General features: G+C 40.1%; 1 protein-coding gene and 1 pseudogene across 6 annotated transcripts in view; both read left to right on the forward strand.

The window, feature by feature from the left end:
- The window catches only part of ESR1 (estrogen receptor 1), a 409,016-nt gene that overhangs the window by 195,937 nt on the left and 186,634 nt on the right, over positions 1-26,445 (forward strand). The gene's annotated exons all lie outside the window — the stretch shown is intronic.
- Positions 3-26,439, forward strand: LOC147366350 (RNA-splicing ligase RTCB-like; annotated as a pseudogene). The gene is made up of 2 exons (XR_015133334.1): positions 3-16,229; positions 16,505-26,439. The product of XR_015133334.1 is annotated as an RNA-splicing ligase RTCB-like (transcript).

A 26,445-nucleotide genomic window follows, 5' to 3' on the forward strand; every position in this document is an offset into this window, starting at 1 on the left:
CTTGGACCCAGGGCACCCACCTTCCCACCTGCCATGATGTCCTTGTCCATCACCCACTGCTGGCTGTTTCCATTCTGGTAACTGTGGGAATGGAGTGATTTCTCTTCTAATTAATTTTTTTCCTATTCGTATTTTTCTTCGCAATGAAAGTATTTTATAACACATTTCCTTAAAAAAATTAGAAATGTGAGCATGCCATTTTGTGTTTCATATTTTTAATATACATAATGATGCTTAAAATCAAGATGTGTGGGAGGTGGTGGTGGAAGAAAAGGAAAACTGCTCAATGAGTTTTTCTAGAAATATTTTTCAGTTACTGTTTTAGATTGTTAATGCTAGATCATGATATCTGGGAAGACACCTTCACTTCACTGAGACTTGTATATGTAAAAGCTAAAGAGCTAATTTATAATCTTTCAATCCCTTCATATTCCTTAGGAAATTTGAATTTCAATTGACGGGCAGCTTTCTCCTTTAGAAGCTGAGTTAGCCAGCTGCTCCCATGATCTCAGTGTCTAGCGTGGTGCTGGGGACGATGCAGTGATTTCCAAGCACTAGCCATCACTAGGTGGCTGGGACTTGTGCTCGTGTGCTTGTGTCTCTCTGGCTGTGAGTGTGTATATGTATGGCTTTCTGTCTCTTCATGTATGCAGTCTTCCAGTTTTCTTGTACAGGAATCCAGTGTCTTGTTCTGGGGGTATTAGGTGCTCCATAAATAGGGTTTCCTCATTGATTTCCTTGTATTCTTTGGAATCTACTTTTGAAGAGTACTTTTAGTCTTGAATAGCCTTCAGAACACCAGGAGAGAACAAAGAGGAAATGTGTAAATAAAGGAATGGGCGCAGCCAGTGTTTTAGGGTAATATAAGGCTTCGTAGGTGGCACTGGTGGTAAAGAGCCCGCCTGCCAAAACAGGAGATGAAAGAGACATGGCTTCGATCCCTGGGTGGGGAAGATCCCCTGAAGGAGGAAATGGCAACCCACTCCAGTATTCTCACCTGGAGAATCCCATGGACAGAGGAGCCTGGCGGGCTACAGTCCATGTGGTCTTAGAGTCGGACATGATTGAGCGACTTAGCACAGCATGCGCAAAGAGAGACAGACCTATGATGGTGCTGCCTGCTGAGCATAACGGGGAAAAGCTTTCTGGAGAGGAGGCTTGAGATTAGTTAAGGAGAGCAAAGTTGCCATGACAAAGATTAGTGATTGTGTAAATAGAGGGCAGCTAACCTTTAACTCATTAATACTTGGACAAAGTGGGAGGCAGACGAAAAACCAGCAATCATGCTTAATGATTATATAATTGAGCTTATAGGCAAAGATTCCTTAGTTAGTGGTCATAAATAAACCTACTGGGTTGAGATTTTTTTTTTTTTTGGGGGGTTGAGATTTTTGAATACAACATTTGGAATAAATTCTCTTGATGAACAGATGAAATGTTGAATTTACACATTGTGTGAGCTATGACTATATGTCTTGAGAGTCTGAAAAAGCAACTTTAATTCAAAGGGTAATTAATTCCAAGAATTTAACAGTCACATTCAGAAAATGACACTTTGAGTCATAAAGGGATTAAATATTTAAGGAATTCATCTTTCTTTGTACTGTTGGAGAATTAGTCAGGCTTAATTAAACTCACAAAAAGCTTCTTAAGGTAACTTGATAAGTGACAGGAATATAACAGCTACATGTAAAAAGTTTAATTTGAAAGAGTGAGTCCAAGTTTGATATTCTTCTTTGGCAATTACAGGTAGATTAAGCCCAGCCTCTTAAATTCTCTCTAAAAGCTGGAATAATCAACTTGTAAATAGGTCCAAGACATTTTTTTTTCCTTTGAGGGTACCCATACATTGACCCCACTTCATAGAAACAATTCTGTTTTCCTAATTAACATCCAGATACAGTCTGACTGAATAAATATTATTCATACTCATTTTTAATCTAACAAAAAATTTAACATGCAAAGACATAATAAAAATCTCCCCACTGTTTCCAAATGGGACTTTGGATAATTACTGCACATAGCCAATCTAAGTGCATATGCATATTCTTGTACATGTATATTTATGGCTGCAAAATATATACCTGTGTTAGTCTGCTACTATATTAGTTTTCTGAGCCTGCTATAACAAAATCTATAGACTGGTGGCTTAAACGTAGAAATTGATATCTCATGGCTCTGAAGACTGGAAGTCTAAGATGAAGCTGTTGGGAGGTTCAGTTTCACCCTAGACCTTTCCCCTTAGTTGAAGATGGTCCCCTTCTCTTTCTGCCTTCTCTGCGTGTGCATCCCTGGGGGGTGTGTGTGTGTGTGTATTTTCTCTTCTTTGAAGGACACCAGTCATGTTGGATTAGGACCCCATCCTTAGGGCCTCTTTTAATCTTTATTACATCTTTAAAGAGCCTATATCCAAATTTAGTACTGTTTTGAAGTACTAGGGTTAAGGCTTCAATTTGATTTTTTTGAGGACACACAATTCAGTCCATAACAATTTCCCATAAGATTCCTTAGCAGTTGTTAGTAGCCATCTGCATAAAATGAAAACATGTGTCTTTCTGGCGGTTTATCCACGTGTATAAGTTTTATGGCAAGCTTTAAAATTGTAAAACTATAGGCTGTGAGAACATCTCATTTTAATTATGTGTATAGTGCTTGCCATAAAGCAATGTAATTTATATTACATTTAAATTATGGGATAGCACACATAACCTTATAACACCTTATGTAACAACTCCCCAAATCCCACCCAATAAAGACTTAATTTAAAGCTGCAAGTACAGTTATAACCAACTATAAAATCAGAAATTACTTGTAAAGAACAGCTGTGACTAAATAAATCTTTACAATGTTTTCCTACCGGTTTCACAAGAATCCAGTTTCTGAACCAGGCTAGAGACCAATTATAATATTGAATCTCAACATATGAAACAAAATGTTTCATTTCAGATAAAAGAGAGAGAACCACAAACTTACCCCTTACTTTTACAGCAAGGCTGAATGTGTTTATTAAAGTATTCTAGAGATCCAAAACAGTGCATGGTTTATCTACACAAAGAAATTATTTTAATCTCTTATGATACCTGCTGTACCCTGAAAATCCCAACATCATTGTTAGATTTGGTCCTGAGGCAAATTGGTTCAGTCGGATGCAGGATTTAAGACATGCTTTAGGGGATGCTCTTGCCCATCTTAGTACCAGTGCTGGTTTCCTCATTTTCCTGCCTAGCTTGCATTTTCCTTTTCATCTGTCTCCCTCCTCTTCAACCTTAAGTGGCAGATTAAACGTCTGTTCTTTAGGGAGAGCCTCTCTGTTGCCTTGGGCTTCCCTTGTGGCTCAGCTGGTAAAGAATCCGCCTGCAATGCAGGAGACCTGGATTCGATCCCTGGGTTGGGAAGACCCCCCTGGAGTAGGGAAAGGCTACCCACTCCAGTATTCTGGCCTGGAGAATTCCATGGACTGTATAGTCCATGGGGTGGCAAAGAGCTGGACACGACTGAGCGACTTTCACTCTTTTTTTCCGCTGGTGCCTCACTCTACATTAGCCCCTTATGTTCTCCCTCTCATAGCAGACACCTCTTCCCTGAATTCTCATTACTGTTATTGTTCATTGTTCAACATCTGTCCATGAACTCCACAGTGGTGAGGGCTCCTCTCTCTGTCCTGTTTACTGATCTAGCACTAAACAAGCCACAAAGTGAGTGTTCAAGAATTTCCTTCCCCATGAGTTAATGGCATAGTTCATTTAAATAGTTATTAGTTTAGGACTGCTTAGGGGTGAGCTACTACAGAGAGTGTCAAGATGAGTAAACACCCAGTCCCTTACATCAGTATCCTCACTGTACAAAGAGGATGTTTGCTCATCAAGTGACAACTAAAAGTCCTTAGGACAAGTTAAAGACCAGGATGGAAGATAGGATGAGAATGGAAGACCATTGGTCAGTGGAAGCTCAGAGCTTTGGCCAGTCACTACTGGGTTTAGTTCAACCCAGAGTGTTACTCAGACCATCTGACTTCCAAAGTGAATATTATTATCCAAGAACATGGAATTTCTATCTTGGGTTAATGAAAGGGGAAAACTTCAGAGATGGAATTCTTGGTCCAAATACTGGCTTCTCCTCAGACTTGCTGAGCAATCCTGTTACAGTCATTTTTATTGAGTTTCATTATCCTCAGATGTAAAATAAAAATAAACAATTTGTACTTAACAAGTTTCTTGTAAAGATCACAATTTATGTGAAGTATTTATTAAAGTACCACACAAGTGTTAGTGGTTACAGGCAGCCCTCGGAGACTCTGCAGGCTTGGTTCCAGACCACTACGATGAGGTAAATATCACAATAAAACGAATCACAGAAAAAAATTTTTTTTGGTTTCCCAGTGCATGTAAAAGACATGTCTACACTACACTGTACTCTATTTTGTCTAAAATAATGTGCATACCTAGTTAAGAAATGTTTGTTGTTGTCTGGTTACTAAGTTGGAGAAGGCAATGGCACCCCACTCCAGTACTCTTGCCTGGAAAATCCCATGGACGGAGGAGCCTGGTGGGCTGCAGTCCATGGGGTCGCTAAGAGTCGGACACGACTGAGCGAGTTCACTTTTCACTTTCATGCACTGGAGAAGGAAATGGCAACCCACTCCAGTGTTCTTGCCTGGAGAATCCCAGGGACAGTGGAGCCTGGTGGGCTGCCATCTGTGGGGTCGCACAGAGTCGGGCACAACTGAAGCGACTTAGCAGCAGCAGCAGTTACTAAGTTGCGTCTGACTCTTCTGCAACCCCGTAGACTGTAGCCTGTCAGGCATCTTCATCCTTGGGATTTCCCAGGCAGGAATACTGGAGTGGGTTGCCATTTCTTTGTCCAGGGGATCTTCCTGACCAAGATGTCTACTCCATGTCTCCTGCACTGCAGGCAGATTCTTTACCCACTGAGTCACCTGGAAAGCCCAATTAAGAAATACATTAGTGCTAAGAAGAAAAAAAAAAAACAAAGCTAACCATCCACTGAGCCTTTCAGTTCAGTTCAGTTCAGTCCAGTCACTCAGTCATGTCTGACTCTTTGTGACCCCGTGGACTGCAGCACGCCAGGCTTCCGTGTCCATCACCAATTCCCGGAGCTTGCTCAAACTCATGTCCATCGAGTTGCTGATGCTATCCAACTGTTTCATCCTCTGTCATTTCCTTCTCCTGCCTTCAGTCTTTCCCAGCTCAGGGTCTTTTCCGATGAGTCATTTCTTCGCATCAGGTGGCCAAAGTATTGGAGCTTCAGCTTCAGCATCAGTCCTGCCAATGAATATTCAGGACTGATTTCCTTTAGGATGGACTGGTTGGATCTGGTGGTCCAAGGGACTCTCAGGAGTCTTCTCCAAGACCACAGTTCAAAAGCATCAATTCTTCAGCGCTCAACTTTCTTCATGGTCCAACTCTCACATCCATATATGACTATTAGAAAAACCATAGCTTTGACTAGATGGACCTTTGTTGGCAAAGTAATGTCTCTGTTTTTTAATGCTGTCTAGGTTGGTTGTAGCTTTTCTTCCAAGGAGCAAGCATCTTTTAATTTCATGGCTGCAATCACCATCTTCAGTGATTTTGGAGCCCCCCCCCAAAAAAAAATCTCTCACTGTTTCCGTTGTTTCCCCATCTATTTGCCATGAAGTGATGGGACCAGATGCCATGATCTTAGTTTTCTGAATGTTGAGTTTTAAGCCAACTTTTTCACTCTCCTCTTTCACTTTCATCAAGAGGCTTTTTAGTTCCTCTTCACTTTCTGCCATAAGGGTGGTGTCATCTGCATATCTGAGGTTATTGATATTTCTCCCAGTAATCTTAATTCCAGTTTGTGCTTCATCCAGCCCAGCATTTCATATGATGTACTCTGTATGTAAGTTAAATAAGCAAGGTGACAATATACAGCCTTGAACTACTCCTTTCCTAAATGGGGACCAGTCTGTTGTTCCATGTCCGGTTCTAACTGTTGCTTCTTGACCTGCATACATATTTCTCAGGAGGCTGGTTGGTGGTCTGGTATTTCCATCTCTTTCAGAATTTTCCACAGTTTGTTGTGCTCCACACAGTCAAAGGCTTTGGCATAGTCAATAAAGCAGAAGGAGATGTTTTTCTAGAACTCTCTTGCTTTTTTATTATCCAGTGGACGTTGGCAATTTGACCTGAGTCTTTAGTGAGCCATAAAAGTAACATCGCAGATCATTGATTACAGTTCACCATGATGAATATAATATTAAAGAAAAAACTTGAAATATTGTGAAAATTACTAAAAAGGAACACAGAGACAGAAAGTGAGAAAATACTGTTGAAAAAATGGCACTAATAGACTTGCTTTTGTTGCCACAAGTCTTTAACTTGTGAAAAATACAGTATCTTCAAAGTATAGCAAGATGAAGTATGCCTGTGTATCTTCCATCCTAAAAATAATCCCTATCACGGATGTGTTTTTTTTTTTGGGGGGGGGTGGGTGGCGAGGAAGAGAATGGCAATTTTATCACTAGTACTAGGTATAAATATCTAATTCTTTTGTAGAAAGTAGAACCCTGGCTAAGCTACATCTGCTTTTTCTTTTTGACTTTTTGTGTCATATGCTGAGTATATCTTCATGAGTGGGATTTGTTTTTTTTATCATTTTATGATACCATAGATTTACACAAACTGGCTAAAATTCCTCACATAGACTCAGAAGTGTGTTGGTGTAAGGGTTTTCATTTTTCAGATGAGGAAATTGGCATCCGAAATTAATTGATGTGCAAGACTCATGCACTGCCCATCCTGGTTGTACTTCCTTTTTACATATTAAGAAGAAATTAAAGATGAAGTGATAATTGTCACTAACTGTTTACTTTGGTGACAATGTTGCAGTTTAATTTCGAGAAATACTCCCAAACAATAAATAAATTTAACTAACAGTACAGTCTTAAAGTGAGGAAATAAGATACTAATAATATTGATGGAGAAATGTATGTTATGTGTTTCAAATAACTGAGATGCCGAATGAAGAGCTGGAAAATAAAATGTTTCCTGTTTTTCTGAGCTTAATAATTATAGTTCTGAGTAACTATAATTAGTTTCATTGATAGGATGGGCTTCCAGTCCAGAAAATTAGGTTTATTTTGATCCTACACTGGCTATTTTTCTTTACCAAAATAGTCAAGTGTTTATTAAAGTTACTGACCAGAGAACCAAATCACTGAATTAAAAATGTAAATGTGAATTTCTCCCTAGGGATAGTCCAACAATTCTTGTGAGAACTGTAGCTGCATGTGAATCCAAGCTTTTTCAGAAGGCAGGGTTGAGAATTCATGTTTAGGAATTGATTTAAGAAAAATGTTAAGGGAAAGCTAATTGCTCTTGACTAAGGAGATTCTGGTTGTTTTAAGAAGCAACTTAGATATTTATGATATTAAAAATATATTTTACTATTTTATATTATGAATAATTAATTCAAGCAAAACTTCTTCCTTATTATCATTTTTCGTTTTCAAACAAAGACATACACTGAATCACATATAGGACCTTCAGTTAAGTTCAGTTCACTCACTCAGTCATGTCTGACTCTTTGTGACCCCATGAATCACAGCATGCCAGGCCTCCCTGTCCATCACCAACTCCCAGAGTTCACTCAAACTCATGTCCATCAAGTCAGTGATGCCATCCAACCATCTCATCCTCTGTCATCCCCTTCTCCTCCTGCCCCCAATCCCTCCCAGCATCAGGGTCTTTTCCAATGAGTCAGTTCTTCACATCAGGTGGCCAAAGTATTGGAGTTTCAGCTTCAGCATCAGTCCTTCCAGTGAACACCCAGGGCTGATCTCCTTTGGGATGGACTGGTTGGATCTCCTTGCAGTCCAAGGGACTCTCAAGAGTCTTCTCCAACACCACAGTTTAAAAGCATCAGTTCTTTGGCGCTCAGCTTTCTTCACAGTCTAACTCTCACATCCATAACATGACCATTGGAAAAACCATAGCCTTGACTAGATGGACCTTTGTTGGCAAAGTAATGTCTCTGCTTTTCAATATGCTATCTAGGATGGTCATAACTTTCCTTCCAAGGAGTAAGTGTCTTTTAATTTCGTGGCTGCAGTCACCATCTGCAGTGATTTTAGAGCTCCCAGAAATAAAGTCTGACACTGTTTACCCATCTATTTCCCATGAAGTGATGGGACCAGATGCCATGATCTTAGTTTTCTGAATGTTGAGCTTTAAGCCAACTTTTTCACTCTCCTCTTTCACTTTCATCAAGAGGCTTTTTAGTTCCTTTTCACTTTCTGCCATAAGGGTGGTGTCATCTGCATATCTAAAGTTATTGATATTTCTCCCAGCAATCTTGATTCCAGCTTGTGGTTCTTCCAGCCCAGCGTTTCTCATGATGTACTCTGCATATAAGTTAAATAAGCAGGGTGACAATGTACAGCCTCGACGGACTCCTTTTCCTATTTGGAACCAGTCTGTTGTTCCATGTCCAGTTCTAACTGATGCTTCCTGACCTGCATACAGATTTCTCAAGAGGCAGGTCAGGTGGTCTGGTATTCCCATCTCTTCCAGAATTTTCCACAGTTTATTGTGATCCACACAGTCAAAGGCTTTGGCATAGTTAATAAAGCAGAAATAGATGTTTTTCTGGAACTCTCTTGCTTTTCCCATGATCCAGCGGATGTTGGCAATTTGATCTCTGGTTCCTCTGCCTTTTCTAAAACCAGCTTGAACATCTGGAAGTTCACAGTACACGTACTGCTGAAGCCTGGCTTAGAGATGAATAAATTCAGGTGAATGAAACAATATAGCAGGCAGCCCAGGGTGTCCATCCTTCAGATCTTTTAATGTGCTGAGCAACTTTCTTAAAAATTTGGCAGAATATGATGGGATCATCTCATTTCAAAGACTGTTTCCTTACTTATTAGTGATTTCTTCCATCAGAGTTACCAATGACTTTCAATTTGTTAAATCCAGCAGTCAATTCTTAGTCCTCCGCTTGATAGATTAGCAGCATTGGACACAGTAGATAATTTTCTCCTTAATGTGCTGATTGTACTTACCTCTCAGGACAATGTACTTCCCCCCCACCCACCCGATTTGTCTCTTTCTCTAGATCTTCTCTGAGTGTTTCTCATCTTCTTTCCTGATTCTCAATGTTGGAGTGGCCCAGGATTCAGTCCAGGGAACACTTCTGTTCTCTGTTCGTTCTTATTCCATTTTGGTATTCCCTAGTCCCATGGCTCTAAATACCATGTGTATGCTGATGACTGCCCAGTTTATGGGCTTCCCAGGTGGTGCTAGTGGTAAAGAATCTGCCTGACAATTCAGGAGATGTAAAAGACGTAAGTTAGATCCCTGGGTTGGGAAGATTCCCTGGAGGTGGGGATGGCCACCCGCTCCAGTATTCTTGCCTGGAGAATCCCATGGCGAGAGGAGCCTGGAGGGTTTCAGGCCATAGGTCGAAGAGTCAGACACGACTGAAGAGACTCAGCATGCACACGTGTCCAGTTTATACCTTTAGCTCAGACTTTCTCCCAAGTTTATGACTTCTATATACGGTTTCTAATGTGTGTTCCTCACTTGGGTGTCTAATAAATATCTCAAACTCAATTTGTTCAAACCTGAATTTCTTGTCTTTATCCTCCAATGTACTTTATCTGTGATCCTTCTCATCTTAGCTGATAATTTCATCTTTTGAATTGATCAGACCCCCCAAACTGAATTATCCTCAACTCTTTTCTTTCTCCCATACCTCACATTCGGAAAGTTCTGGTGGCTCTGCCTTCAAATATTTTCGGACTCTGACCACTTCTCCCCACCTTTATTGTTGCCACTCTGGTCTGAAATAACATCATGTTTCTCCCACTTTATTGCTGAAGTCCTACTTGATTTTTTCCTTGCTTCCCTGTAGTCTCCCCCCCTCCCCCACTAAAGATATGTTAAAAATGGAAAATAATCCAAGCACTTCTCAGAACCTTGCATTGCTTCCCAGTTCACTCAGCTGATGTCATTACAGAGGCCAGAAGACCCCGTCTCCTCCCTCTTCTTACTTCTTTCACCTTTTTTCCTATTACTCTCTATCCTGCTCCCTCCACTCCAACTTGTGGACATTCTTAAATGCCAGGTGCACTTCTGTCTTGAAGCATTTACTCTAATTTTTCCTTCTCCCTGGAATGCCATGCCCCCAAATGTTTGTGCACCTAACTCTAACCTCTCTCAAATTCTGCTGCATTATCAATTTATCAGTGAGATTTATCCTGCCCATTGTATTGATAGTTTGTTTCATCCACACATCCTGCAGTTCTCTCAGTTCTCCCACGTCCCCATCCTGCATTTCCACCTTTTAATACATCACATAATTAATTTCAGATGATTTATTATTTGATATCTGTCTCTATAAAACAGGCTCCAGATGGGAGCTTACAAACAAATCAAACATGCTTGTTTGTTCACTGATGACATTTCAAACACTTAGGTCAGTGCCTGCATCTAATAGACAATCAAGAAATAGTTGTAGCATACACGACTTATTAGAGTGAACGAGCACAACCGAAAGTGCATTGTTAAGTGTTGAGCTGTGAATAGGTTGAGTGTCAGGAGTCCTGTTTTTCTAATTAAGAACATATGCTTGGAAATTAAAACCTGTATAGGAGTTAGCTTTTATTGCAAAGCAGAACCTCACCTCAGTACCTCAATGGCAGTACAACAAGAAGCATCTCTTAATCACATGTCAAGGACATGGCCTAGATGCTGGCATTGGCTGGGTTCCCTCCAAGGTCTGGAGGTCAGCTGGCTGTTTTGGCTGGAGCACCTGGAATGACTCAGTTTTGCTTCACATGTCTCCCATTCTCCAGCAGGCTTGTCCGGGCATGTCCTCATGGTAGGTCTGAGGCATGGAAGAGAACAAGCCTCAGACCGCAAGCCCATTCCAAGCTTTTGCTTGCATTATCCATTGATGTCCAAGGCCCCAAGCCAGTCAGACGGCTGGGTCTTTGGCTTCGTGAGAGAGGCTTTCAGAGTTGTGTGGCAAAGGCTACAAAATTGGAACCGTTTTTGTAATCTTATCACAACCAGAAATATGAACTTTTCAGATTTTGGACTCAAAAATAGAGAATCACGAACTCTTACACTTGGAAGGGACCTATGGTTCATTTATTCTTCTTCCATACTCAGTGTAGGAACCCTCATCTAGCATTGCTGACAGCTGTGTTGGGGTGCTGAATGCAGATGTCAATTTTGTGTTCACACCCCATACACATGATGAGTGGACACAATAGGGGGAAAAAAAAAAAAAACAACGCAGGAGTAGATATGAGCCAATAATTCTGGAAAAATAGGGGCTTGTTTTATATATGCCATATTTCACTAATTCATTTAGATCTAGGTTTGGACTTCCCTCGTAGCTCAGATGGTAACGAATCTGCCTGCAATGCAGGAGACCTGGGTTCAATCCCTGGGTCAGCAAGATCTGCTGGAGAAGGAAATGGCAACCCACTCCAGTGTTCTCTCTGGAAAATTCTGTGAACAGAGGAGGCTGGCAGGCTATCATCCATGGGGTTGTAAAGAATCAGACAAGACTGAGCAACTAACACTTTCACTTTTGTTTTTAAAGGACAGAAAGAGGGATCTTCATTTACCTTTTCAAGGATAACCATGTCTCACCTTGCTGCTGCTGCTAAGTCGCTTCAGTCGTGTCCGACTCTGTGTGACCCCATAGACGGCAGCCCACCAGGCTTCCCGTCCCTGGGATTCTCCAGGCAAGAACACTGGAGTGGGTTGCCATTTCCTTCTCCAGTGCATGAAAGTGAAAAGTGAAAGTGAAGTCGCTCAGTCGTGTCCGACTCCAGCGACCCCATGGACTGCAGCCTACCAGGCTTCTCCGTCCATGGGAGTTTCCAGGCAAAAGTACTGGAGTGGGGTGCCATTGCCTTCTCCGGTCTCACCTTGAATGAGACATAATTCAAAGACATGCTGACAGATATTTACAAAAATTCCAGAACTGGGTCATTCTTATATATTCCTATAATTTGCTTTTGCAAAAGCAAATCATTCTGGAGATGATGTAAGGACCCTTTCTGTGGATAGAACTTACAAGATGCAGAACTTTGGGGGCAGTAATTGTATGAATAAATTGCTACTTTTTAAGTTCTGTAAACCTAAAACCTCATAAATGTTCATGTGTTTACTTTTTATTTCAGTGATTGTGATTAGGATAATAAATGGTGCTTAGGGCTGAAAGAACTTAAAGATCACCTAGTCCATCGCTTTGTTTTTCAGCTCATTGTTCTTATCCAAGTTACACAGCTAGGTAGCTGCTCAGACTGGAGCCAAGACTCCTGACACCTAGTTCATGGCTCTTTTCATTGTCTAGCACTACCTCGCTGACCTAGAGGACTTAGAGCATCATGAAAAAAGACACATGCATGAATAAGATACTAATATTACACAGACCAAAATTATGACTTAGGAAACCTTACTGTGGGCCCCAAATCCTGTTCTTCTTCAACAAAAATATTAACACATTTGGCTTAATTGCACAACAGAAGCACCAAAATAAATTTATATGGAGAGTGTGCTGGTTATTTGAAAAAGAATTACTTAATATTTAATTACTTCCTATTGCTTAATATAATTTTAAAAGGACATTTTCTCCTTCAGGCCAAGGGTTTTCACTGTTTTGAGATAACAACGGCAATATTTGTTGAAAGCCCATCTGTTTTCTTTTTAAAAATATTTAGACTATTCTAGTATAAAAAATGTTAATTTTGCCAAGTAAAAAGGAGGGCTGGCTAAGGGTCCAGTCTGAACCTGGTTCTTTCAAGGACTCTTGGGCAGATCATTTAATTTTTCTGAACTCAATTTTCACTTGTGAAAAATAGGAGCTTAGCACTGAGTGGTCCCTAGAGCATCTTTTGAACCTTAAATTTTATATTTTATGAAGACAGAGTCAGAATCTAAAGCTAAAGTTATGTATACGAGTGTCCCATTATGAAGAACATATTGGGAAGTAGCTATCATATCAATATTTATATTTCAAGCTAAATTTTCAAAGTAGCTAACAACTGGAAAAACCGGTTGGAATGGACAAAGCTATTCTCTTCATTGATTAGCATGAAAAGTGAATGTCTTCAGAGTGAAGAGTGTCATCAAAATGAGTGTGATGTTCTAGTGATAGGCGCAGATGGCTATAACATCACTACATCAAACAGATCAAGAATAAAGTTTGTTGAGATAGATAGGGCTTTGAGGAGATACTAACCTCTTTTTTTGGTATTCAGTTCAGTTCAGTTCAGTCGCTCAGTCATGTCTGACTCTGTGACCCCACGGACTGCAGCACACCAGGCCTTCCTGTCCATCATCAACTCCCGGAGTTTACCCCAAATCATGTCCATTGAGTCGGTGATGCCATCCAACCATCTCATCCTCTGTCGTCCCATTCTCCTCCTGCCCTCAATCTTTCCCGCAGCATCAGGGTCTTTTCAAATAAGTCAGCTCTTTGCATCAGGTGGCCAAAGTACTGGAGTTTCAGCTTCAACATCAGTCCTTCCAAAGAGCACTCAGGACTGATCTCTAGAGATGTATTAATTGTAGTTGGGCTTCCCAGGTGACACTGGTGGTAAAGAATCTGCCTGCCAATGCAGAGGTGGGTTCAGTCCTTGGGTTGGGCAGATCCCCTGGAGAAGAGAATGGCAACTCACTCCAGTATTCTTGCTGAGAAATCCCATGGAAAAGGAGGCTGGTGGGCTATAAACCATGGGGTCACAAAGAGTCAGACGTGACTGAGCAGCTAAACAGCAACAACAAAGTTATGCTTAAGACTTGAGTTCCAAGAGCTGGTGAAACTTTACAGTGCCTGCTTTGTGGAACAGAGAAAGGAAGAAGCTGAAAAGATAGTGTTTTGAGAAGTTCCTGATTAGATACCAGACAAATGAGTCTGGTGATTTTGGCTTGGAAAATTATCTAGTAGGTATAAACCAACACACACGAGATGAGATGTCTTAGAAATCTTGAAAATATATGCCAACCCTAAAAGAGATTTAAAGGTAAAGTGATGAGACATGTGGAAAGAAAGGTTCTGATTACATCTGGAGACAACACATGGTTTAGTTTAAGCTTGACTGAGCAAATAAAAGTAGTGAGAAATATGAAAATTATACTTAGGGGTTTGTATCTTTAAAAGTTTGCTAAGACTAATTACTGTTGTATTTATTTTATATTAAATTTTTGGCAGTCCTACTTAGAAAATTTTTTTTTATATATTTTATTTACTTTTTTAATTAATTTTATTTTATTTTTAAACTTTACATAATTGTATTAGTTTTGCCAAATATCAAAATGAATCCACCACAGGTATACATGTGTTCCCCATCCTGTACCCTCCTCCCTCCTCCTTCCCCATACCATCCCTCTGGGTCGTCCCAGTGCACCAGCCCCAAGCATCCAGTATCGTGCATTGAACCTGGACTGAAAATTTTATATAACAAATGTCAGGCCAACTCCAAACTTCTTGCCAAATCATTTAAAATAAGGGTAACCTTTACTGAGCATTTACCGTGTGGGGGTGTTTGGAGACACAAGGGTAAAACACAGTCGCTTAACACAGTGTCTAGGCAACCTTTTGATGCAAAGAGACCTTTCACTTAAAAGGTGACCAACCCTCTTCCTTACCTCAAAAGACCTGAAATTTAAGTTGGCCTAAATATTCCTGCTGTCTCAGTTATCCACCAGTTCCAACCTTAGTGATATCTATTATACTTTGTACTTCCAGGAATCAAGCTCAAGTTTGCTGGCTGACCTTTTGTATTTTGTGTTTTCAACTTCTGGCTGATATTCATGGGGATATGTCCTATTGCCAAGCTAAGTCCTGTCCATCCTATATTTATTTCCATCTCTTTGTGGGTCCCAGTCTCACAGAAAACATTCCTGTATGAATCCATTAACTGTGTCATCAGGCTCTCCCAAGAATCAAAGGCATGAATTATATTTTGGTAAGTAAAAGTTGGTACACAAAAGTTTAGCTTTTATTTTTCATATATGATGTTTATGTCTTTAGCTTTTAAAATCAGTCTCCCTGGCTTCAAAATTTAGCTCTGCCTGGAAATTAGTAACCATGAATGAGGTACTTAACCTCTCCAGACCTCAGCGGACCATAATAATACCTACCTAAGATGGTTGTGCAAGAATTAATCTGTAGCTTTTATTATTGCATCTGGCCTGTAGTGAGCCCTCCATATAAGTTGATTGCAACAGTAATAAGAGTACACTCAAAGTCAGAGTTTTCACCACCATGAGTTGCTGTTATAATGATGAGCTGCACTTCTTAGAAAAGATCAATAAAAACTGCTAGAGAATCAAGAAGGGCTTCATGCCCAACATGCAGGTTGAAGGAGTTTGCTGTGTGAATGATGCTTTGGAAAAATTAATGTTTGAAGAATTAAGGAATGCCTGTCGAGATGGTGGTGTTGGTACCTTTCTGCCAGCCATGAAACAAATTGGCACTGTGGCTGCCCCGCCTGGTATTGTTCATCGATCCATTGGTCTTCCTGATGTCCATTCAGCTTATGGGTTTGCTATTAGGAATAAGGCAGCCTTTAATATGAATGACCCTGAAGCAGTGGTATCTCCAGATGGTGTTGGATTTGACGTTAACTGTGGTGTCTGCTTGCTGAGAACCAATTTAGACGAAAGTGATGTTCAGCCTGTGAAGGAGAAACTCGTCTAAGCTATTTTGACCACAGTCCTGTTGGGGTGGGGTCAAAAGGTGTCATCCCAATGAATGCCAAAGACTTGGAGGAAGCCTTGGAGATGGGTATAGACTAATTCCTGAGAGAAGGCTATGCCTGGGCGGAGGACAAGGAGCATTGTGACGAGTACGGAAGGATGCTGCAAGCTGACCCCAATAAAGTCTCAGCGAGGACTAAGAAAAGAAGCCTTCCCCAGTTGGGGACTCTGGGAGCAGGCAACCACTATGTAGAAATCCAACTTGTTGCTGAGATTTTCAGTGAGTCTGTTGCTAAGAAAATGAGCATCAGCCATAAGAGACAGATGTGTGTGATGATCAAAAGTGGAAGCAGAAGCTTGGGCCACTAAGCCACAGATGCTGTCATAGCTATGGGAAAAGCTATGAAGAGAGAGAGGATTATAGTCAATGATCATCAGTTGGCTTGTGCTCAAATTGCTTCCCCAAAGGGTCAGGACTACCTGAAGGCAATGGCAGCAGCTGAGAAAGAAAATCAGTCCTGCGTGTTCATTGGAAAGACTGATGCTGAAGCTGAAGCTCCAGTACTTTGGCCACCTGGTGTGAAGAGCTGACTCCTTAGAAAAGACCCTGATGCTAGGAAAGATTGAAGGCAGGAAGAGAAGGGAATGACGGAGGATGAGATGGCTGGATGGCATCACCAACTCAATGGACAAGAGTTTAAGAAAGCTCTGGGAGGTGGTGATGGACAGGGAAGCCTGGCATGCTGCAGTCCATGGGCAAAGAGTTGGACACAACTGAGCAACTGAACTGAACTAAGAACCATGCCTGGGTCAACTGCTCTTCCATGACTGTCAGGCTTTTGTCAAGGTCTTCAATGCAACCCCTGATGACTTGGACCTACATGTGATCTATGATGTTTCTCACAATATTGCCAAAGTAGAACAACATATAGTGGATGGGAAGGTGCGGACTCTGTTAGTACACAGGAAGGGGTCCACCTAAGCCTTCCCTCCTCACCATCCCCTCACTGCAGTTGATTACCACCTCACTGGACAACCAGTGCTCATTGGTGGCACCATGGGAGCCTGCAGCTGTGTTCTTACTGGCACTGAGCAGGCCATGACTGAGACCTTTAGAACAACTTGTCATGGAGCGGGCCTTGCATTGTCCCAAGCAAATTCAAGACATAATTTAGATTTCCAGGATGTCCTAGACAAATTGGCAGGTGTGGGAATTGCAATCCAAGTTGGCTCGCCCAGGCTGGTCATTGAAGAGGCACCTGAGTTCTCTACGAGCGTGACAGAAGTGGTGAACACCTGCCATGATCCTGGAGTCAACAAGAAGGCCATTAATCTGAGGCCAATTGCTGTTCTCAAAGGATAGAATGCTGACTGCCGCCACCGGACACCGCTGATCCTCACTGAAGTGGAAATGGACAAAAACACTCTTCAGACATCGGACTTGAGACCTGACAGGCTCCAGGGTGTGCTGCTCTAGCTGCCTGTTTTAGAATGGCTGGTGGGGCGGCTTCCAATTCTGGAGTCAATGTTGTAAACTTTCCTTCTGGAAGGAGTCACGTTGCCCCCATCTGGAAAGGAAGGCATATGCTTCCTCTCTGATTATCCCACAGATTTTTAGGAAAATCTGTTAGTGGGTGGGGCTAAATCAAAAAAATTGCCTTACTCAGTCACACAAGTCTTTCTTCACCAGAATGAAATTCTTTACATCAACCTCTTTTTCCAGCCCGAGAGGTGTTGTGAAGGCCATTCCATGAAATAGAAAGAGTTTGGAATGTTTCTTTTTTCCCTCTGTCACTTTGTTCACTTATCCACTCTTTCACCCCCTTGCCCTGCACTGAGCAAACCCTTAAAAACCATTTTTACTTGGTGCATACAAATGGGTCAAAGCAGGATGTTGAACAGATGGATAATGGTACAAGTTATAGAGGGGGGATGTGTGTGGAGGTGTAGGGATGTTAACCTAACCCTAACCCAAAAGAGAAAATCACTCTTCATAGATTTGTTACCTTTGTCTTTCTAAATAGAAGGCAGAGTTTTGACTTACCTGTAACAGTGGCATCAGCTGGTGTCTGTCATTAATTAGGCCTGGTCAGGGAGACTTTTCTTGAATAATAACTTGCACAGCTGCATCAGAGAACCCCCACAAAATACTGAGTATCTTTACATTTGTGACTGACATTATTATAAAACATCAAATGGCCACAACTGTGATGCTAATGGTTACTCTGTGTTGGCAGGTTGACTAGTCTTGTGCTACCTAATCAGATGAGGTGCTATGTACTGTAATGCCCTAAGATGTTAAAGTTATAGGCTACTAAGGCCACAATTGAGTCCAAACACTAAAACAAAAAAACCTAATAAGTTGTAATACATTGTCTATGTGTCATCCTTAATATTTTATAGCTTAGGACAGTTAGTATTTCTACTTGATTCACTTTGGTCAGTGGTCCTGTTTTCTGATTTTCTCCCTGTTTACTTTCAGAGATGTACCTTAAAGATATTCTTTTCTAACACTTATTCCTCAAAGCCTGGCATGCTGAAGTCCATGCAGTCACAAAGAGTCAGACTTGACTGAGTGACTGAACTGAACTGATCTCTTAACTTATAATAGACCTCCCCTTCCCACTGGAGTATCTTCTAAATGCAAAGTATCTTCTAGAGGCTGGAATAAAGCTGACTTCCTCTGAAAAAAATGTGACATGAAATAGCATGTCTTTACTCTGAAAACTCAGTGACTTTAATGATTTTGATGGTAGAGTTTGAAAGTTATCAACAAGTTAGTAATATTAATGCAACAATTTATAATTATTAATTGTATAGTATATAATCACTTACGCCTCTGGGTTGGACCAGTGACCATTGTGCACAGGTGACTTAAGGATGCAGGTTACCTGTGAACACTGGAGGGCATTTGAAGATGAGAAACAGGCTTCTGGCAGGTGCTAGGTTCTCTAGAGATGAGGCAACACTGAGTATCTGTGTGGACTCCGTCTAACTGGGCTTTCCAGGTGATGCCATCTAGCAAAGTCCACTGTCCAAACTGTGATGTCAGTGTAAGAAATGCTGTTGACCATCCTAGGTGCATATGTTACGTCCTATTGGATGCTTTGAAAGTCACTCTTTGGGGAGGGGGTGGGGAGCAAATGAGGAAGAGAAATAAAGAGGAATGGTTTGTGCCATGGTGTTTCTGTATTATAAGCTTTTCTTATATGTAGCATTTCTCCCAGACTTGGCCCTTTTAATGACCTTGGGAAGTAATGGTTAATATTTTGAGTTCAAAAAGAAAACTGTAAACATTGTTTTCCTTGTTCTAAAGATGTTATTTTCCCAAAAAGCCATTTTAAAATGAATGTTCAAACGAAGTTGAAAAGATAGAGTACACTCAATTTTTGCCTTATCTACTTAATCTAATCTCCATATAAAATGCAATTCCACTATACTATTATAATTAAGAATTATTTAGTAATCAATTATTATGTATTTAGTTCACTTTGGAAAATCAGTGATATGTAAAATGTAGTTGCCTTACCCCAAGGAACCTGTAATTTAACCTCCTGTCCACCTTGGCATTCAGAGCTCTTATCTTCTCCGTTCAGTTCAGTCACTCAGTCATGTCCAACTCTTTGTGGACCCCAAGGACTACAGCACCAACTCCTGGAGTTTGCTCAAACTCATGTCCATCAAGTCGGTGATGCCATCCAGCCATCTCAACCTCTTGTCATCCCCTTCTCCTCCTGCCCTCAATCTTTCCCAGCATCAGGGTTTTTTCATATGAATCAGTTCTTTGCATCAGGAGGCCAAAGTATCGGAGTTTCAGCTTCAGCATCAATCCTTCCAATGAATATTCAGGACTGATTTCCTTTAGGATTACTTCTTTGATCTCTTTGCAGCCCAAGGGACTCTCAAGAGTCTTCTCCAACACCACGGTTAAAAAGCATCAGTTCTTTGGCTCTCAGCTTTCTTTATGGTCCAACTCTCACATCCATACATGACTACTGGAAAAACCATAGCTTTGACTATACAGACCTTTGTTGGTAAAGTCATGTCTCTACTTTTTAATATGCTGTCTAGGTTTGTCATAGCTTTTCTTCCAAGGAGCAAGCATCTTTTAATTTCATGACTACAGTCACCATCTTTAGTGATTCTGGAGCCCAAGTAAATAAAGTCTGTCCCTGTTTCCATTGTTTCCCCATGTTTGTCTTGAAGTGATGGGACCAGATGCCATGATCTTTGTTTTTTGAATGTTGAATTTTAAGCCAGCTTTTTCACTCTCCTCTTTCACTTTTATCAAGAGGTTCTTTAGTTCCTCTTAGCTTTCTGCCATAAGGGTTACCTTCTGAATCACATCTATTTTTTAAAATTTATTTTGATGTATTTCTTGGAGAATAATTGCTCTACAATGCTGTGTTGGTTTCTGCCTTACGAAAATATGAATTAGCCATAAATATACATATGTCCCCTCCTTTTGTGTCTCCATCTCACCTGCCTCCATCCCACCCCTCTGGTCATCAGAGAGCACTGAGCTGAGCCCCTTGTGTTGTACAGCAACTTCCCACTGGCTTTCTGTTTTACAGTAATTTATATATTTCAATGCTATTTTCCCAATTTGTTCCATCCTCTCCTTCCCCTACTGTGTCCATAAGTCTGTTCTCTATGTCTGCATCTCTATTCCCGCCCTGCAAATAGATTCATCAGTACCATTTTTCTAATTTCATGTTATTATACGATAGTTGTTTTTCTCTTCCTGACTTTCTTCCCTCTAACAGGCTCTATGTTCGTCCACCTGTGATCTGCTGTCAGAATTCTGGTGTTAAGCCAGGTACTGAACATCTTGAACCTTGCCAGTCTAAGGACAAGCTGAATACAGTGGTGGGCAGTCAGTTCCAACTGTAGGAGACCGGGTTCTGCCATCTTGGCACTTGACTGCTGCTTGGCCTCACTGCCTTTGACTTGAACATATGTTTACTTCATTGTCTACCTTCTGCCTCCTCACTTTCATTTTGACTCTTTGGCATAATCCCATCGACATAAAGCTTTGATTTTTGACTACTAGGTCATTTATCTGACTGATCATTTCTCATTGCTTGAATCATGTCTAGACTTTGCTGTCACTTAGCCATGGTTATGCATACCACTCAGCCCTGGCCTCAATACTGTCTTGGAATCTTCTCCCGAGTGGCAGACTGTCCATGCCCCTTAGCTTTGGACCCTTTTTGATTGTGCTATTCCCCAGTAGCCAGCCAGCTGCCTGGCACTGCACTTAATGTATATTTGTTTATTAAACACTTAATTGAATAGGATATAGATTTCATCTTCTAGGTGCCAGGTTGAGTTGAGCCAAAAATACGTTCATCTCATATCTATGTGTGTGCTTAGTCACTCAGTTGTGTCCGACTCTTGTGACCCCATAGACTGTAACCTGCCAGGCTCCTCTATCCATGGGATTCTCCAGGCAAGAACACTGGAGTGGGTTGCCATTTCCTTCTCCAAGGGATCTTCCCAACCCAGAAATCGAATCCTGGTCTCCTGCATTGCAGGCATATCTATGCAGTTGGCTTTTTAATTTCTGGAAGCAGAGACTGTCATATTCTTGTGTTATTCGTAGCACAGTGACATCTTATAAATAGTTGTTATTGATGGTGAGTTTAATGATAACGGAAAAAGGAGAGGTGGTTTATCTTAGTGCTTAGATAAGTCATTCTCTTGGCATTAGTCTGTTGTTCAGATCCCTAAGCATGACTGAAGTAACACCACTAATCATAAGGACCTCTCCTTCCCCTTCTTTCTCTCTCTCTCTTTTTGCCTAGTGCACAGACCTGTGGAAAATTATTATGTAATTTTAGGCATTAAAAATAATGACACTAAATATTATTTATTTGAAATTATCATGACAAATATATAAAACTATACATTGATTAAGTCAAAGAAAATAAATTTTTAGGAAGTAAAAAGAAGCCAGTTACAAGTTTATTAAGTTACAATTTCCTCATTATGGGATTATTTTGGTAGTATTCAGTATCACAGGTATGAACTATTTTGTTGCTTGTTAAAACTTTTTATTGTTGTTTAGTTGCCAAGTTGTGACCCCATAGACTGTAGGCCACCAGGCTCCGCTGTCCGTGGGAATTCCCAGGCAAGAATATTGGAGTGGATTGTCATTTCCGTCTCCAGGGGATCTTCCCAACCCAGGAGTTGAACCCATGTCTTCTGCATTGCAAGCCAATTCTTTACCGATGAGCCACCAGGAAACTTTTTATAGATATTTGTCTTTAGAAGTTCTAGGTATAGCATCTTTACTGTTGGATAATCCCTGTTTTTCCTTTAGCCAATACTTTTATGTTCATTATTTTGTTCCTTGAGGATTCAAAGTATACATTTTGCTATACATGGGAATTTTCTATAAAATATTAGTTATAGTATGTTGGCTTCATAATGAGATTTCTAGGTATTCTTTCTTGCAGGCAGATGTTAACTATATTTAAAAAAAACAAACAAACAAAAACAACCAGACTATATTTATGCACATTTTTATTGTCTCCCTCTCTCTTTCTCTTTCTCAATATGGTTTCAATTCATTAAATGAAAGATTTCTTTAAAAATAAGTTTTAAGCCTTTTCTTAATAATAATTGATTTTGGAATAACTTAGCTATGTTTGCTCCAGGGCTTCAGTTCACCACTTATTTACTCCAGCCCTTCCCAAAATTAAATGTTGCACATGTGGAACTGATTCCCTTCAAATGGATGTGCTGTTTACTCCCAAAGCGATGTCAGTTTTTGGCTTTTAGTAATGGTAATGGGTCAGAAAAGTACCCATCCACGTCTGTCAGATAATTGACATTTTTGAAATGTAAGCCGCTGGGAAGGTAGGGAAGTAAGTACTCAGTGACTTATTTATTTAAATTAAGAGAAAACTTAGAGAATCATCTGATACAAAGATGGATTTCCCTGATAGCTAGTTGGTAAATAATTCGTCTGCAGTGCAGGAAACCCAGGTTCTATTCCTGGGTCGGGAAGATCCCCTGGAGAAGGGAAAGGCTACTCACGCCACTATTCCTGGGCTTCCCTGGTGGCTCAGCTGGTAAAGAATCTGCCTGCAATGTGGGAGACGGGGTTCTATCCCTGGGTTGGGAAGATCTCCTGGAGAAGGGAAAGGCTACCCACTCCGACATTCTGGCCTGGGGAATTCCATGGACTGTATAGTCCATGGGGTCGCAAAGAGTCGGACACAACTGAGTGACTGTCACTTTCACTGATACAAAGACAAATAACAAGACAAACCAAACACTTAAACTCTAGTAAGATAAATTTCAAACATACTAAGAATATTAAAAGAATAAGATTCAGTCAGTCCTTTGTATCGTGGGTTCCACATCCACAGATTCAACCAACTGTGGATGAAAAATATTTGGGGAAAAAATTCAGAAATTTCCAAAAAGCCAAAAGAATACAATTTTATTTTGTTTGCATTTGGATAATCACATTGTCCCAGAGCTACTAACTGAATAATACATTATTTCCCCATTGATTTGTAAAACTATTTCCTTTTTATATAAAGATCCTGCTCTGATTCTGAGAATCTATTCTGAGCTCTCTTTGCTATTTCTTTCCTCTGCTTGTCAATAAAATGATAGTTTTAATAACTATAACTTTATAACTGTTTTCACTTTTTGATTCTTCTTGAAGAAACTTTGTTCTACTTCAAAACTGTTTTGGCTATTTATGGCCACTTTTGCTTCCAAAGGAATTTTAAAATCAACTTTTAACGAAATCGCATAATTATGAATTAATTTAGGGAATTTTGACATCTTTATGAAATCTTCTCACCCATTGACATATAATTAATTCTCCATTTATTTTAGATATTTTAAAATGATTTTTGATAAAATTTTAAAATTCTCTCCAAAAGATCTTACATATTAAAAAAATTTACTCCTAGCTATTTCATGCTAGTTATATTTTAAAGATGTATCTTTTTAAGCATTTTTCTTTATCTTATTGTTTTAGACATTAATTTTTAAAAAATTTACAAATTCAGAGTTGCATTGCTTATTCATGTAAAGATTTCTCATGTTATTAAGTATCCTTCAACATAAGATTTTTGGGGTCTCTGCATTAATATTCCAAAGTAGATATGCTATAATTTAATTATTTCCCTGATTATTGGTGTTTACATTGTTTCTCAGTTCAGTTCAGTTCAGTCGCTCAGTCGTATCCAACTCTTGTGACCCATGAATCACAGCACGCCAGGCCTCCCTCCATCACCAACTCCCGAATTCACCCAGACTCACGTCCATCAAGTCAGTGATGCCATCCAGCCATCTCATCCTGTGTCGTCCCCTTTTCCTCCTGCCCCCAATCCCTCCCAGCATCAGAGTCTTTTCCCAGGAGTCATCTCTTCGCATGAGGTGGCCAAAGTACTGGAGTCTCAGCTTTAGCATCATTCCTTCCAAAGAAATCCCAGGGCTGATCTCCTTCAGAATGGATTGGTTGGATCTCCTTGTAGTCCAAGGGACTCTCAAGAGTCTTCTCCAACACCACATTTCAAAAGCATCAATTCTTTGGTGCTTAGCCTTCTTCACAGTCCAACTCTCACATCCATACAAGACCACAGGAAAAACCATAGCCTTGACTAGACGGACCTTTGTTGGCAAAGTAATGTCTCTGCTTTTGAATATGCTATCTAGGTTGGTCATAAGTTTCCTTCCGAGGAGTAAGCATCTTTTAATTTCATGGCTGCAGTCATCATCTGCAGTGATTTTGGAGCCCAAAAAAATAAAGTCTGACACTGTTTCCACTGTTTCCCCATCTATTTCCCATGAAGTGATGGAACTGGATGCCATGATCTTCGTTTTCTAAATGTTGAGCTTTAAGCCAACTTTTTCACTCTCCATTTTCACTTTCATCAAGAGGCTTTTTAGTTCCTCTTCACTTTCTGCCATAAGGGTGGTGTCACATTTGCAATTTTAAACAAGACTATAAACAACTTTCTTGATAAATCTTTGCACCCCACAATAATTATTTATTTAGGATTCATTCCTAGGACTCAAATTGCTGAGTTAAAAGGTATGCTCTTTTTCTTTGATTTTTGTTATAGTTAAAATCATCCAGCAGTGTTGGTTCAGAAATCATAATATCACATAAAAGAACATGGTATGAATTACAAAATAAAATATATTTATTGATGTGGACTGTGTCATGAAGAGAGCAGATTATAAATGATATTTAAGTATTTTATTTTACTTATGCTTATATTGAGCAATAAAAAGGAGAGTAAATAAGTGAATGAATACATGATTCTGGAAGGGTACTCAACAAGAAGCTAGTAATAGCCTTGGGTAAGGGAATTTGCAGGGTTTTATTTTCTACTTTTTTCTTCTCTTTCTTATTTTCAGCAATGCACATGAATTATTTATAAATAAAATAATTTTAAATTTTGATATCTTCATGTAGGTTTAGTGGAATAATATTTCTCCTTCATTTCTTTAATATTTGAGAGGCTTTCTTCATGGAAATTTTTTTTTCTTCATAGCAATTTTTAAAATGTGTTTCTTTTGCTCTTTTAAGAATGAGGTTGACCAGCTGTATTACTATAACAACCGTGTACATTATGATCATTGTCTTTAGTTGCTAAATTTCACAACTCTAATTATTTTATTCCCCATTAGACACTTAACTATATTTTAAGCGAGCTCAGAAGTATCATGGAATGAATTCATTCAACATCAGCATTATAATATTGAAATGTCAATGACCAATGGCTGTTTTGTATGTGTATATTAATATGCTTCTTGGTTACAAAGGTAGCCACTATTACAAGTGAAAAGAATACATGAAATCCACTGCTGCCTACTCTTTCCCCCTCTTTGCTTAAAACTGAAGCACAAATGACTAGTGTGATTCACTCATGAGGTACTTCATAAAGCTGTAGAGAAATAAGTTAATTTTTCCATTCCTTATCAGAATGTTTTCAATCCCTCTTGAAGGTAAACAACACAAAGAGATTTCGTGAACAATAAAAGCTTTCCAACAACTGAGAGAAAAGTTGTTCTGAGACAATAGCATGTGCCCCATCCTTTTATTTGAATGTGTTTTCTTAAGGCAATTACTGGCAGTTTGATGATTTTATGTTGAGAGTTATCTTTTTCTCAGCAAGGCATCACAGTAGCATCGGGTTTTCTTTCAGAGAGGTTTGTAACTGACACCTGGTAGTTCATTCTGGCTGCTTGCTTCACGTTCGCTAAGCAGCACACCCCATTCTGAAATATTGCAACGCTGAAATATGTTTATTTGGGAACCTTCTGCAGTCAAGGTAATTCACCCCATCTGCAAAGAATAAAATGGAAAAAGGCAACCCAATCTGTGTGACCTTAAGCTTTCACTGAAACCTAAGAGACGGGTTAGCTTATCTGAGGAGAGCTTGGTGTTAATGACACCAAGGTTATGGGCTCGATCCCATTACGGGGTGGTGAAACTCAAAGGAAAAGCTCCATTGCCTTGACACAGACTCCTTAGGGCTCTGCTAGCCATTCAGAGTGGAGCAAAGGAGTGTGGATTTTTTTTTTAATTAATCATGTCATAATTGTTTTTTTTAAGTCCCTCAGTTGTGTCCGACTCTTTGCTACCCCATGGACTATACAGTCCATGGAATTCTCTAGGCCCGAATACTGGAGTGGGTAGCCTTTCCCTTCATGATTTAGGGAGTCTCCAACTTGAAGCTTCTTCCAGCCCAGCGTTTCT

The sequence above is a fragment of the Bos grunniens genome, chromosome 9 (genome assembly GCF_055505025.1).
Source record: "Bos grunniens cultivar Pamir isolate PY7600 chromosome 9, Bosgru_T2T1.0, whole genome shotgun sequence".
Classification (NCBI taxonomy): Eukaryota; Metazoa; Chordata; class Mammalia; order Artiodactyla; family Bovidae; genus Bos; species Bos grunniens.